This window comes from Danio rerio, chromosome 8 (assembly GCF_052040795.2).
Source record: "Danio rerio strain M-AB ecotype USA chromosome 8, GRCz13ab, whole genome shotgun sequence".
Classification (NCBI taxonomy): Eukaryota; Metazoa; Chordata; class Actinopteri; order Cypriniformes; family Danionidae; genus Danio; species Danio rerio.
Window position 1 is genome coordinate 40588864 of NC_141028.1, and position 12682 is coordinate 40601545.

The window sequence follows — 12682 nt, forward strand, 5'->3', positions numbered from 1 at the left end:
TGTTTAACAACCCTAACACTATTATATGTTTTAACAATAAAAATAAATAAATAAATACATTTTAATTACTCAGGTGAGGTTCGAACCTGGGTCTGCAGCGTCGTAACGCAATGTGCTGACCACTGGACCCCAATGGTGCTATTACGTATTTTTAAGAAGTTATGTCAGATTCATTAACTTAGTGAATCATCTGATTTTCATTGAGAAGGTGTAATATTCATTAATATTAATTATTTGAATTCTTATTTTCACTAAGGTGCCGCTGTGAGTGGAGCTGCAGCAAAATAATGAATAAAAAGACTGAGGCTATGTTCAAATAAATAAATAAATAAATGTTAAAAATTACTGCTGAGAGAGCAAGCAGCTAGGAACACCGGCCTTCGCGGCCATAAAACAGACCGGCCCACCGGGAATTCTCCCAGTCCTCCCGATTAGCCAATCCGGGCCAGACTAATGCCAATTTAGTTTATCCATTTCACCTATAGCGCATGTCTTTGTACCTGTAGGGGAAACCAGAGCAACCAGAGGAAACCCACGCCAACACGGAACTTGCAAACTCCACACAAAAATGAAAACTGACCAAGCTGGGACTCAAACCAGCGACCTTCTTGTTGTGAGGTGACAATGCTAACCACCGAGCCACCATGTCATCCCCATTCATTTTATAACGATAAACACCAATAATTATATAAATTTGATTGTTTGTTTCATGGCACATACTGTATATGCACAACAGTTACTGTTACTGTTGCTACTCAGAAATGAATGCAAGATGACCCTTCAAAGTATGTTAAGTCCACACTTATCATTCTCTGACACTGACAATCCCCGGAAACATCTGCTCGACATTTAACACCAAATAAATGAATTTGACCTATATGGATAGCAAATGACTTAATGAACATCCATCCTCAATCATCTTCTGTCTGTCACTATGGTGAAGAGCACAGTATATCAGAAGAGGGGATGCCACAGCGAGCTTGATGTCTGACATCACAAGTCCATTTGCAAGCCCTTTTTCAATTATCCGTCAAACATCACTGACATTTCACATAATGAATGTAGGCTTCGAAATGTCATGCACATGCTCGAACACATACAGAAAATGCCAGAGAACCATATTGAGAATATTAAATGACCAAGTAGCGGAAAAAACAAAATGAACACTCACCAAGTGCCAATTCTAAGAAACAGTAGAATAAATGTGGAACTATTCTCATAAAAGAATGCCATTTTTGAGAAAATAATTAATTTTCTATTTTGGTTCTTACCTATCTCCCTCTAATTAATAGACAATCTAATTAATACAGTGATCTTTCTGGCATCACATTTAAGACAAGGGCTTTCTGTGATAGCTCTGAAACATGCTTTAGGGTTGGAATATTAACTACTGACTATTCAATATAGAAATTACAGTGTGATTGTTTAATATTTATGCATTGAAACTTTTTCAATTTACTTTGGACATATTTAGAAGCAGTGAATTTCTCACAGTTAAAAGTTGGGCCCAATTTGGTTCCAAATCTTTTTCCATAAACAAAATTTTCCTTAAAGCTTTACAATATTATGGCATTTATGTCATACAGTACAGAATGATTGTAGGGTTTGCATTTCTACTGCCAATATAACCCTTACTTGGTGTTCACCAGAAAATTTTGACCAATATCATTCTTGCTCGAAGAAGAAAGTCATACAGACTATTCACATTGTAACACCAGGATGCTGGATAACTGAGTTGGGGATCCACATGCAGTTTAATAATCAAGAGTAGTCAGGCAGGCAATGGTCAAACAGGTACAAACTGGAGCATAAGAGTAATCCAAGGAGCATGGCTAAAATAGCAGATGGGGTAAAAATGGTCAGGACAGGCCACATAACAGCATTAACAATAAAACAAACCAAAGGTCAAAACAACATGTGAAGACAAGATAAGGATACCGCTTATGTGATGCTCTAAACAGAAACAAGACTCAGCAAACAGAGTGTGAAACAGAGGTGTATATATAGTCCATGTAGTCATTCAATGATGAACTTCAGCTTTGTGAGTGTGTCAGTGTCCAGATGACTGTCAGCTGTGGCAGGTGTGTTTGGAGCAATGACTTCTGGGAGTTGTAGCTCGGTTCAGTAGCAAAGTTGTAGTTCTCCAGCGGTTTGCAAATGTTAGATCGCTGGTGATCGTGACAAAAATATTGTTTCTTCACATATGATCGGCCTCGCAAACAACAATGGTGAACATTTAGCAGATCCTGTTTTTGGTGTTTAATGGTTCAATGCTACGCACCATAGTTTTAATACGATGTCATATTTCAGCTGTGTTTTTTAAACGTTGTTTTTCCCTTAACCCAATGCAGACGCTTTTTGAGGATTCTCACACTCAGAAAATTTATGTTTGCCATTTGTTCCAACTACTTATTGAAAATTAGCTGAAACAACACATTTCTTGAGATTCTTTGGGACAACTTGATTGTTTTGTGTTTTATCAACTTAAACTTAAACTAAAACTATTTAGTTAGCTTAATTCCTTCATGTTGTCTCCACACAAATCGATTGAGTAGAACCACACATTTTTTACAGTGCAGAATTGTCATGTTTAGAATAGTTTAGCTCCATTCTTTTGGTACTGTACAGTTGTGCTAGCTACCCTTCGGAAAGGATGCCAAAAAGTGTTACATTTGACACTGGAAATGAAAATAAATGCATAGTGTACTCCACTGTACTGAACAGTACTATTCAGTGGAAATAGTCCATTAGAGAGAAACCCATTAAATACCCAGTTCATTTCTAAGTATTCTCAGAGTGTTTGCATTCAGAAAAGATAAATCACTAATTTGTTGAATTACTCATTTAGTCAAAACAATCACTGATCAGCAGTCTGTCTTTCCTGCCTCACAAACTCCTTAGTTATGAGTGGCTATAATGCATCTGAATCATGTCCATTCCTGTGTGGTATTGTATGAGTGTGACTACAGGTAAAATTTATCATGGTGATGTCAAACAGGGCTCCTGACAGATTTATATGTGTGTAGTAGTAGCTATTTTTCACAATCCTTGATTGGGTAAAGCCTTCTCTATAATGGATCCCTGTGCAATTTGGGATTTAAAATACACAGCGGTGAATCCAGCTACTGATTTTGGCAGCATAATAATAATGTGATGGCTGTACATGTGTTTCAAAGCATGGAAAATATAAACTTCACAAGAACATTGCTAAGCGTGAAGTGAATGTGCTATTTAAAGAAACTTAATTAATTATGATTAAATGAGAAAGAAGAAGAGGTTAAATTATCTTCAGTTAATTAGAAAGTCACATTTGATGTAAAGTAGGACTTTCAAAGACATACAAGAACATTATGTCATTTCATAATAAAGTTCTTCATCCATTCATTCATTTTCTTTTCGGCTTAGTCCCTTTATTAATCTGCGGTCACCACAGCAGAATTAACCGCCAGCTTATCCAGCATATGTTTTACGCAGCGGATCATCACCGGGAAACATCCATACACACTCATTCACACACATACACTATGGACAATTTAGTTTACCCATTTTACCTATACCACATGTCTTTGACCTTGTGCGGGAAACCGGAGCACCCGGAGGAAACCCACACTGGGAGAATATACAAACTCCACACAAAAATGCCAGCTGACCCAGCCGAGGCTCAAACCAGTGACCTTATTGTTGTGAGGCATTCTTTTTACCCACTGCGCCACTGTGCAGCCCTATAATAAAGTTACTTCTACTCAATATAGAATATTCAAAATATATTTATGTCACGACAACTCTAAAAGAGACACATTAAGGTAATGAATATGTCTATAAAAATGTTTTTGTGTTTGGTATTTATGTATCATAGATCTTCTACACTGCTGCTGCTTAAATTATTATGGCAGAGCAAGTACCAATACTTGCTATGGCCAGTTTATTCACAGACAAGCAATCTGATAATATAACACACTGCTGCTACAAACATAACATTTTTGTAACCCCCATAGCAGACCTATACACAGGTGGAGCTGGGGTGGAAGGGGGGTATCCAAAAACTCATTGCAAGCTGCCATTGTAAACAACAATCAATTACTCTAATGAGAGAAAGCTCATTACACTGCAAAAATGCATTTCTTAGATTTTTTGTCTTCTTTCTGGTCCAAATATCTAAAAATTCTTATAACAAGAATACTTTTCTAGACAAGAAAAACATATTGTCTTGTTTTCAGAAATAATATGCCAAAATTAGTTTTTCCTTTTGAAATCAGATTATTTTGCTCACCCCACTGGCAGATTATTTTGCTTGTTTTAAGGAAAAACACTTAATTTTGGCATATTATTTCTCAAAACAAGACAATATGTTTTGCTTGTCTAGAAAAATCTTCTTGATTTAAGAATTTGTAGATATTTGGACTAGAAGCTCGACACAAAATCCAAGAAAGAAAAGCATTTTTTGCAGTGTAGCTACTAGGGGGACATCAACCTATCACCTGCACTCTGTAGTTAGAACAGAGTTAGTAGATCGAGTTTCATAACAGAACTTTGTAGTAACTATAAATGCTGTATAGAATAAAACTTTTCATGTGCATTAGTATGTTAATCAACACATAAAATAATTACAGTATTACAAAAGTTTATTAAAGCAATCATTATAAATAAAAAAAAAACATTTAATTTGAAATTAACTAAAGGGTCAAATTACGCGTGTCAAAAACAGTTATGAAGTTGCATTCATTTAACTCTTAAGTGTATGATACTATATTAATATTATATATTAGTTTATGTTATTTTCAATTACATTTTTTTATTGAAGGGCAAAGGCCTGTAGATTATGCTTATTTCATAGAATGCCTTGATTTTTAATTATTAATTAGAACAGTAAGGTCTGGCTTTGCTTAGTTAAAAGTCTTGTCACTTAACAGAAATAATGTATAGTATAGAATATAAAGTCATGGTGCAGAGGAGAAAGAATTAATATTGTGTAAGACTACATAAATCACTTCACTGACTCAAATAACTTATTAATAAAGTCATCTGGAATGGCAAAGAAAGTGTTTGTGCAGAACTCCCAGAGGTCTTTACAGTTTTTTCCCAATTATTTACACACATTTTCTGAAAGCATGTCTCATATTGTCAGAACTCTACACACAAATCACAAAACACACATTGGGCAAAACTCTTAAATTCTTCTGCAAAATAAAAATACGTTCAAAACAATGTGATTTCTTCTAAAAATGGTCTTTTGTTTTCAAATGGCACACACAAGCCATCACATGAATAGACATTTTTAAGAACAGTTGATCACTGGTGTGCTTGATGTAAAACACTATGACCACTTCTTCTCCATTCATCATAATGACTTTCTCTAAGCCTTTTTTAGTTCAATGTTACACTACAGACAGTACTGTACATAGGCCTACATAAGAGCATAGTTAAATATTTCAGAATATTGTTTATATACAGAACACACAAACACACCATACCAAATATATTTGACTGCATTTTCCCCACAAAAACAGTGTACACAATGTTTATACCAACCAAAGTTGCACAAAACGTGGTCTGCATATACCATCATCAGAAGTGTTTACAAAATACAGTTACAGTAAAAAAATAAAATATAAAAAAAATAAACAGCTCTGCATCTTCTTTTTTTATTTTGGTCTGGCCAAAACAGGGGAAAAAAGTTACCTTGAATAGCGAATCCAGCCATGAAAAGCCTCAACTGCTATAGCTTGGAGAAGGGTTATACGTGTGTGGATTTCTGTCATACACTTTCCATCCCCAGGCAGAAAAAAAATCCTCAATGGGATTGAGAAATAGAGAATATGGAAGGAGATAAACAACTAAAAATGGTGGGTGGGCAGTGAACCAGTTATAAGCTAGATGAGCTCTAATTTCTAAATTGCAATTCTGTGTGACAGGTGTTTACTCATGTGATGAGTTAGCATGCAAAGTAGGGCAACTGACTTTACAATTATGAATGACAGTGTGAAACTTGACTTGTGAAAACAAGAGATTTTCCTCATGAAAATTGTGCCAAATGCAGAGAATTGTGCGTGATGTTTTGATAAAAGTGTGTTTTAAACCTGCAGTTTGAGTGTAAAGCAGGAATAGTGCTTGTAGTTTAGCAGATCAGTTGCATGTTGGAGTCATTGTGTCTGAAGTACAAGTAATTGTGTGTAAGAAATTGGGAAAAACTGTAAGATTCTTTGAATTCATCTTCAATGCCTCCTCCTTCATCTTACCCTAAATATGCTCAATAATGTTCATGTCTGGTGATTGGTCTGGCCAATCCTGGAGCAGCTTGACCTTCTTTGCTTTCAGGAACTTTGATGTGGAGCCTGAAGTATGAGAAGGAGCGCTATCTTGCTGTAGAATTTACCCTCTCTTGTAGTTTGTAACTGTAACTGGCGGCACAAATGTCTTGATACCTCAGGCTGTTGATGTTGCCATCCATGTTGCAGATATTTTGTATGTCCCCCATACTAAATGTAACCCCAAACCATGACTTTTGAGAGAAGAGAAGAGAAGAGAAGAGAAGAGAAGAGAAGAGAAGAGAAGAGAAGAGAAGAGAAGAGAAGAGAAGAGAAGAGAAGAGAAGAGAAGAGAAGAGAAGTCTCTCATGGTCTGGTTGTCTTCAGAGTGTTTGCAGTGACTGATGTAAGATGCACAGAAGAAAGCATGGCTGTGTGGAAACATTGAGATTTAATGTGACAGTGATAAAATGGCAAGAGCAACAGGGCTCAGAGAAAGAGAATATCAGCAGAAAAAGCTCACACACACAGGGTTAGATGAAGAAATGTGCTTCAGAGAGGAACAGACTTCACTGGGGAAGCCTGAGACAACAGAGATTGATCTTAAGAATGAAGGGGATTAGGGGGAGGAGTAGACAAGGACAACAAGTCCAGCTGTCCTCTTAAGACTGTAATAACAGACTCAACTCCAAAGGTGAATCTAAAATGACAAATGTGCACACATATGATCATGCATCTCAAAAGTAGAGCATCTTTGGACTATGCTTTTAGCAATGCTTTCAAAAATGTGTTTGCTCCAGCATGACAGACACACTACTTTAAAGTCTACGACTGGCATCTGAAATCTATTGAGTCTCCTTAAGCTTAATTTTCTCAGATTAAATTCACTGCAACACAAGCTCTTTTCTATCTGATATATTACTTTGAAATCATTTTTGTGTGATATTTATTAGATAATCACATTTTTGTATACAGGGATGGGCTGTATTTATGGCACAAGTATTTCAAATACATATTTCGAGTACAAAGTAGTATTTTGTAATTTGTATTTGATAGGGTTGATGAAAATGGGATAATATTTTTTATAAAAAATTTAGTCTTGTATTTTAGTATTTTTAAAATACTTTGCAAGAAGTCTACACGATGACATCATAAAAATGCAGCCTCTAAAAGTTGCTTCATCAATTATTTGTCTAGCCTTGAGATCAGAAAAGAAAATAGGTTAATATTGAAGAAGGGTGTCAATGGCTTGAGTATGAATGGAAATTATGCAACAACAAAAAAAAAAAAACAATAGAAAGTGTACTGGTGTTCGTCAAGAGGATGGAAACACAATAAAAACATACAGTACTTATGTTCCAACTCATTATCTGCACTACATGTTTTTTTTTAATTAGTCATTAATGAGATCATCTTCAAGACAGGACTTTCTGTAAGAAAAAAAACAAATTATACTAAAAATAGCCTAACTGACCCAACCTGGACACAAACCAGCGACCATCTTGCTCAAAGAGAAACAAAGGCTTAAAAATACCTACTCAGGTGTTTTTGTCTCTTAGGTTTAGGAAGTTTGGACAAGCTGACTTAAACTTTCTCAGAGAAACGTTGCTGCTGTTAAAAATTGTTTACTTCACCAAGTCAGTTTAATGAAGAAGAGATTGATCGAACAAGCCATATAGATGGAAGATTTGCGAAGAAACTTCATGCTCCGTTATAAAAGTATGTTGTAGTATTTTTAAAATACCAAATACTGTATTATATTTTGATACATTCATGGCTGCTGTAATTCCACCCCTACTTCCCCTCCTTTCCAGATGGGTGACATGCCGGCCCAGTGATTAGCACTGTTGCCTCGCAGCAAGAATGTCTCCGGTTAAAATCTCTTCTAAACCAGTTGACATTTCTGTGCAGAGTTTGCTCATTCTCCCCGTGCTCACATGGGTTTTCCTAGGGCTCTTCGGTTTCCACCCACAGTCCAAAAAACATGCAACCTAAGTAAATTGAACATACCAAATTGACACCATAGCCAAGCTCGTAGCAAATACACCTCTCCTCAGCCATCCTATATCTGTCATAAGCCAGAAATAAGCCGGGGGAGTTCATCAAAATCTACCTAAGCTCAAACTCCCCTCTCGCCCTGCAATTGGGAGGGAGCCCAGGGCTTGAGAATCTTATAAGCTCAGGGCTTTCTCCTGGGCTAGCATGCCAAACAAACTTTATTATCAATTACCAGCTAAAAGTGAACTTTTGCATGCTTAGGAATCGTATAGAATGCATAGAAAAAGTATGCAAATTCTTTACAAAAACTGATATTTCATACTTTGCCCTAAAATGATCAGGCATTCTATTCTCCTTATTCTCCGCGAACGAGCAGGCACAGCCATTGGAATCTTTTTGGCTCGAGACTTTCGATCTCATTCACTTTTATTCATTTTTAGAGGTTAAAAACGGCTCGTTCTGCTGTTTGATGTTGCAAACTGATATTTTCTTATTACCTCATTCTATTTTGTCTGTATAGTAATGCAAATTCTTGTTTGCTCGTTTTCTGCGGTTTATTATTCCTTGCCATTTGTCCCATAGTCAACTGAATTGGAAGTTCTAAAAAAGACGCAAAAACAAGCGCACTTCCGCATTGAACAATAAGGTCAATGCATTTCCTAGGCATTGCAGGTAACGCACACACACACACACACACACACACACACACACACACACACACACACACACACACACACACACACACACACACACACACACACACACACACACACACACAGATATATATATATTTTAACTTAAATTTTACATTTTAAGATTTAATTAAACATTTTTAACATCAATTAGAACATCCTTTTTTGTCATTGACATTTCAGTAGAGGCTAATTCTGTCTAAACCCTTTTTGGCTCTTAAATGCTGCTCACCTTCTCAATCCAAGGCAAGCAGCGGCACCCTATTTAGACATGCTTTTTAAAGAACAGCATTACAATGAATCGAGCAACCAAAGCATTCAGAGCGAGGGAAGCAAAGAGAATGTGTTTGTTCACAGCGTGTCTTTGTTTGTAATCTGAGGGATTAAACAGGCCTGTCTTTTTTTCAGTCATATATAGCTAGACTCTCAAATCTGCACAATGAGCTTTGCAGACATTATTGCCATGATGACCCCAGACCAATGCTCAGAATACCACTGAGCGTTATTTTCATCACATACATTTGTCCAATCCACACCAATAATCTGCACTGCTTCTAAGAAGAATGTAAATATTACTGGTATTTTCAGGAAAATGCATAATCTGTTAACAGCATTTTTCAGTGTATTGCTATGTTTTTCATAAGGCATTACAACTGTGGTTGGGCATTTATATAGAATAGAGCTTGTTTTATGGTTGATTCTCAGAAAACTAACAACTAATTTTGTTTAAAAGATGTCCAACAGAAGTCTAAACATAGATGACTAGACTAAACCAAGGCTACATTTGAACTGAAAATGTAAAACACATCTAAAAACTAAACAAATCTATCAGAGAGAGAGACCAAAAACATTAGGCCATTATTGTGGCCAAAACAACAGTTTGGGGACATTCTTTTTTAAAAAAAAAAGAACGCACCTTTGAGCTCAGCAACACCAAAAGACAAGAATCACCATGGAAACAACTGTGGTAGACAGCCGAAGAATTATTTCCCTGGTTAAGAAAACACCCCTTATAACAGTTGGCCAGAACAAGAAAACTCTCCCGGAGGTAGGTGTATGTGTGTCAGAGTCAACAATCAAGAGAAGACAACACCAGAGTGAATACAGTGGGTTCATCACAAGATGTAAACCATTGGTGAGAATCAAAAACAGGAAGGCCAGATTAAAGTTCCAAAAAAGCTTCACAGTTCTGGAACCACATTCTATGGACAAATGAGACAAAGATCAACTTATACCAGAGTGATGGGAAGGGAAGAGCATAGAGAATGAAAGGAACTGCCCATGATCCTAAGCAGTGAAGTATGGTGGTGGTAGTGTCATGGTGTGGGCATGTATGGCTGCCAATGGAACTGGTTCTCTTGCATTTACTGACGGTCTGACTGCTGACAGCAGGATGAATTCTGAGTTTCTGGCAAAATTATCAGCACATTTTCAGCCAAATGCTTCAAAACTCAGTGGACAGTGCTTCACAGAGCAGATGGAGAATGACCCAAAGCATACTGCATAATAAACCAAAAACGTTTTTGAAGAGAAAGAAGTGGAATGCTATGCAATGGCCAAGTCAATCACCTAATCTGAATCCGATTGAGCTTGCATTTTATTTGCTGAAGACAAAACTGAAGAGAAAATGCCCCAAGAACAAGCAGCAACTGAAGACGGTTGTAGTAGAGGCCTGGCAGAGCACCACCAGGAATGAAACTCAGCGTCTTGTGATGTCTATGCATTCCAGACTTCAGGGGTCTGTTCTTCATACTTCGCTTAAATGATCTAAGATGATTTGGCAGATCCTGGATCTTTTAATCTTGATAACTGATCTCTCGCTAATTTGGTTCTTCAAACAAGTTCGCGAATCAGATTAGAATGTCTGGATAAACTGATCGCTGCGTGTGTATTGAAGGACAGATCTATCGATCCTCGAAATCATGATCAGCAATGCAACGATTGGCTGACGGCACAGCAGCGTAGTGACATCCTCTGATTAATATTCAATTATCCATGTGAGCAAAATTACATCAAATTAGCAGTAAACCGTTTGTTAAATATGACACGCAATAGCTTTCCACATTTGTTGTGAGCTGCAGGCTTTACACTTTCATGTGTCAAGTGTACTCATCATGTATTTCAGTGCATATCAATGTATTTAGTTCTACATTTAGAAAAGATTTTCTTTATTATAGTAGCCATTTTTTTTAATCGGTGTAAAGAATAACTGGCTGTTTACAAAAGCATTTTGATATATTGGTAAAGGCGTCTGCAACTATTGTGAAGCATCAAATCACCGGTATATTAACTATCAAAACATGTTCATGACTGCATAAATGTATTATTGCTTTAAAAAAAAGTCACATATTGTGCATGTTTATTATACACAATTTGTACTAAGCGATCTAAAAGTTCATATCAATAAGTTTTCTCTGTGCAGCACCAGGTGGCAGTCTTTGTACTTTCATTTTGAGGGTGCAGATTGCATACGTTTTATTAATTTGTATAACTTTATTTATTTTATTAATAACTATAACTTTATATATATATATATATATATATATATATATATATATATAGTTTAAAAAATATTTACTCTTTTCCCAAGTGTATATAACTACTACTGTAAGACAATATCAGAATTCAGAACACTTTCTGTATATCTTTGCTTGAACTGACCCAATCTAATCCTGTTCATATAAAATTGAACCTGCTCCCGATCAGGTTTGACCTAGCAGAACTGTTGCTATGACAACAACTCTCGGATCAGCTTTGAAGAACGAAACGATCCTGGATCGTGTCAAATCGTCAATATCCAAATCCAGCTAACTGAGTAATCCACGTACGAAAAACGGACCCCAGGCTGTAATTGACTGCAAAGAATTTGCAACCAAGTAATAAAAAGTGAAAGTTTGAACTATGATTATTATTCTGTCCCATTACTTTTGGTCCCTTAACAAGTGGGAGGCACATATGCAAACTGTTGTAATTCTTACACCGTTCACCTGTTTTGAATGTGAATACCCTCAAATTAATGCTAACAGTCTGCAGTTAAAGCATCTTATTCATTTAATTTCAAATCAATAGAGTTGGTGTATACAACCAAATATGTTAGAATTGTGTCGATGTGACTGTATATGTATCTTGGGATAAAATTATTTAAATACTGAATATTGAAAATTAAAAGGAAAGCAAAAACAAACAAACAAACAAAACCCAAAGAGGAAATATCATACTATGTTTTCAAAGAAATATCAAAGTTCCCCAAAAAGAAAATTTACTTACCATATAAACACACACACTTTTCTTTTTAAAAAGAAGATATTTTGAACAATTCATCAAAATATTCGGTCACACTTTACAATAAGGTTCATTAGTTATTGTTATGTAATGCATTTATTAAAATGAACAAACAATGAACAATACCTTTACTACTGTATTTGTTAATGTTATTTAACGTTAGTTAATGAAAATAAAGTTGTTCATTGTTAGTTCATATGGTGCATTAACTAATGTTAACAAGCATGGACTTAAATGTTAATAATGCATTAGTAAATGTTCAATTATGATTAATAAATGCTGTACAAATGTTGTTCATGATTAGTTCATGTTAGTAAATGCATTAACTAATGAACCTTATTGTAAAGTGTTACCAAATATACTCTTTTGCATAAAAAGCTACTATGATGGGTCTGAACTAAATGGAGGGTGAGAAATGGTGAACGATTTTTTTATTTTTTTTTTATTTTGGTGAACTGTTCCATT

General features: G+C 35.8%; 1 protein-coding gene across 1 annotated transcript in view; it reads right to left on the reverse strand.

Annotated features, from left to right (window-relative positions):
- The window catches only part of LOC100332191 (transmembrane protein 132D), a 66030-nt gene that overhangs the window by 35675 nt on the left and 17673 nt on the right, over positions 1-12682 (reverse strand). The gene's annotated exons all lie outside the window — the stretch shown is intronic.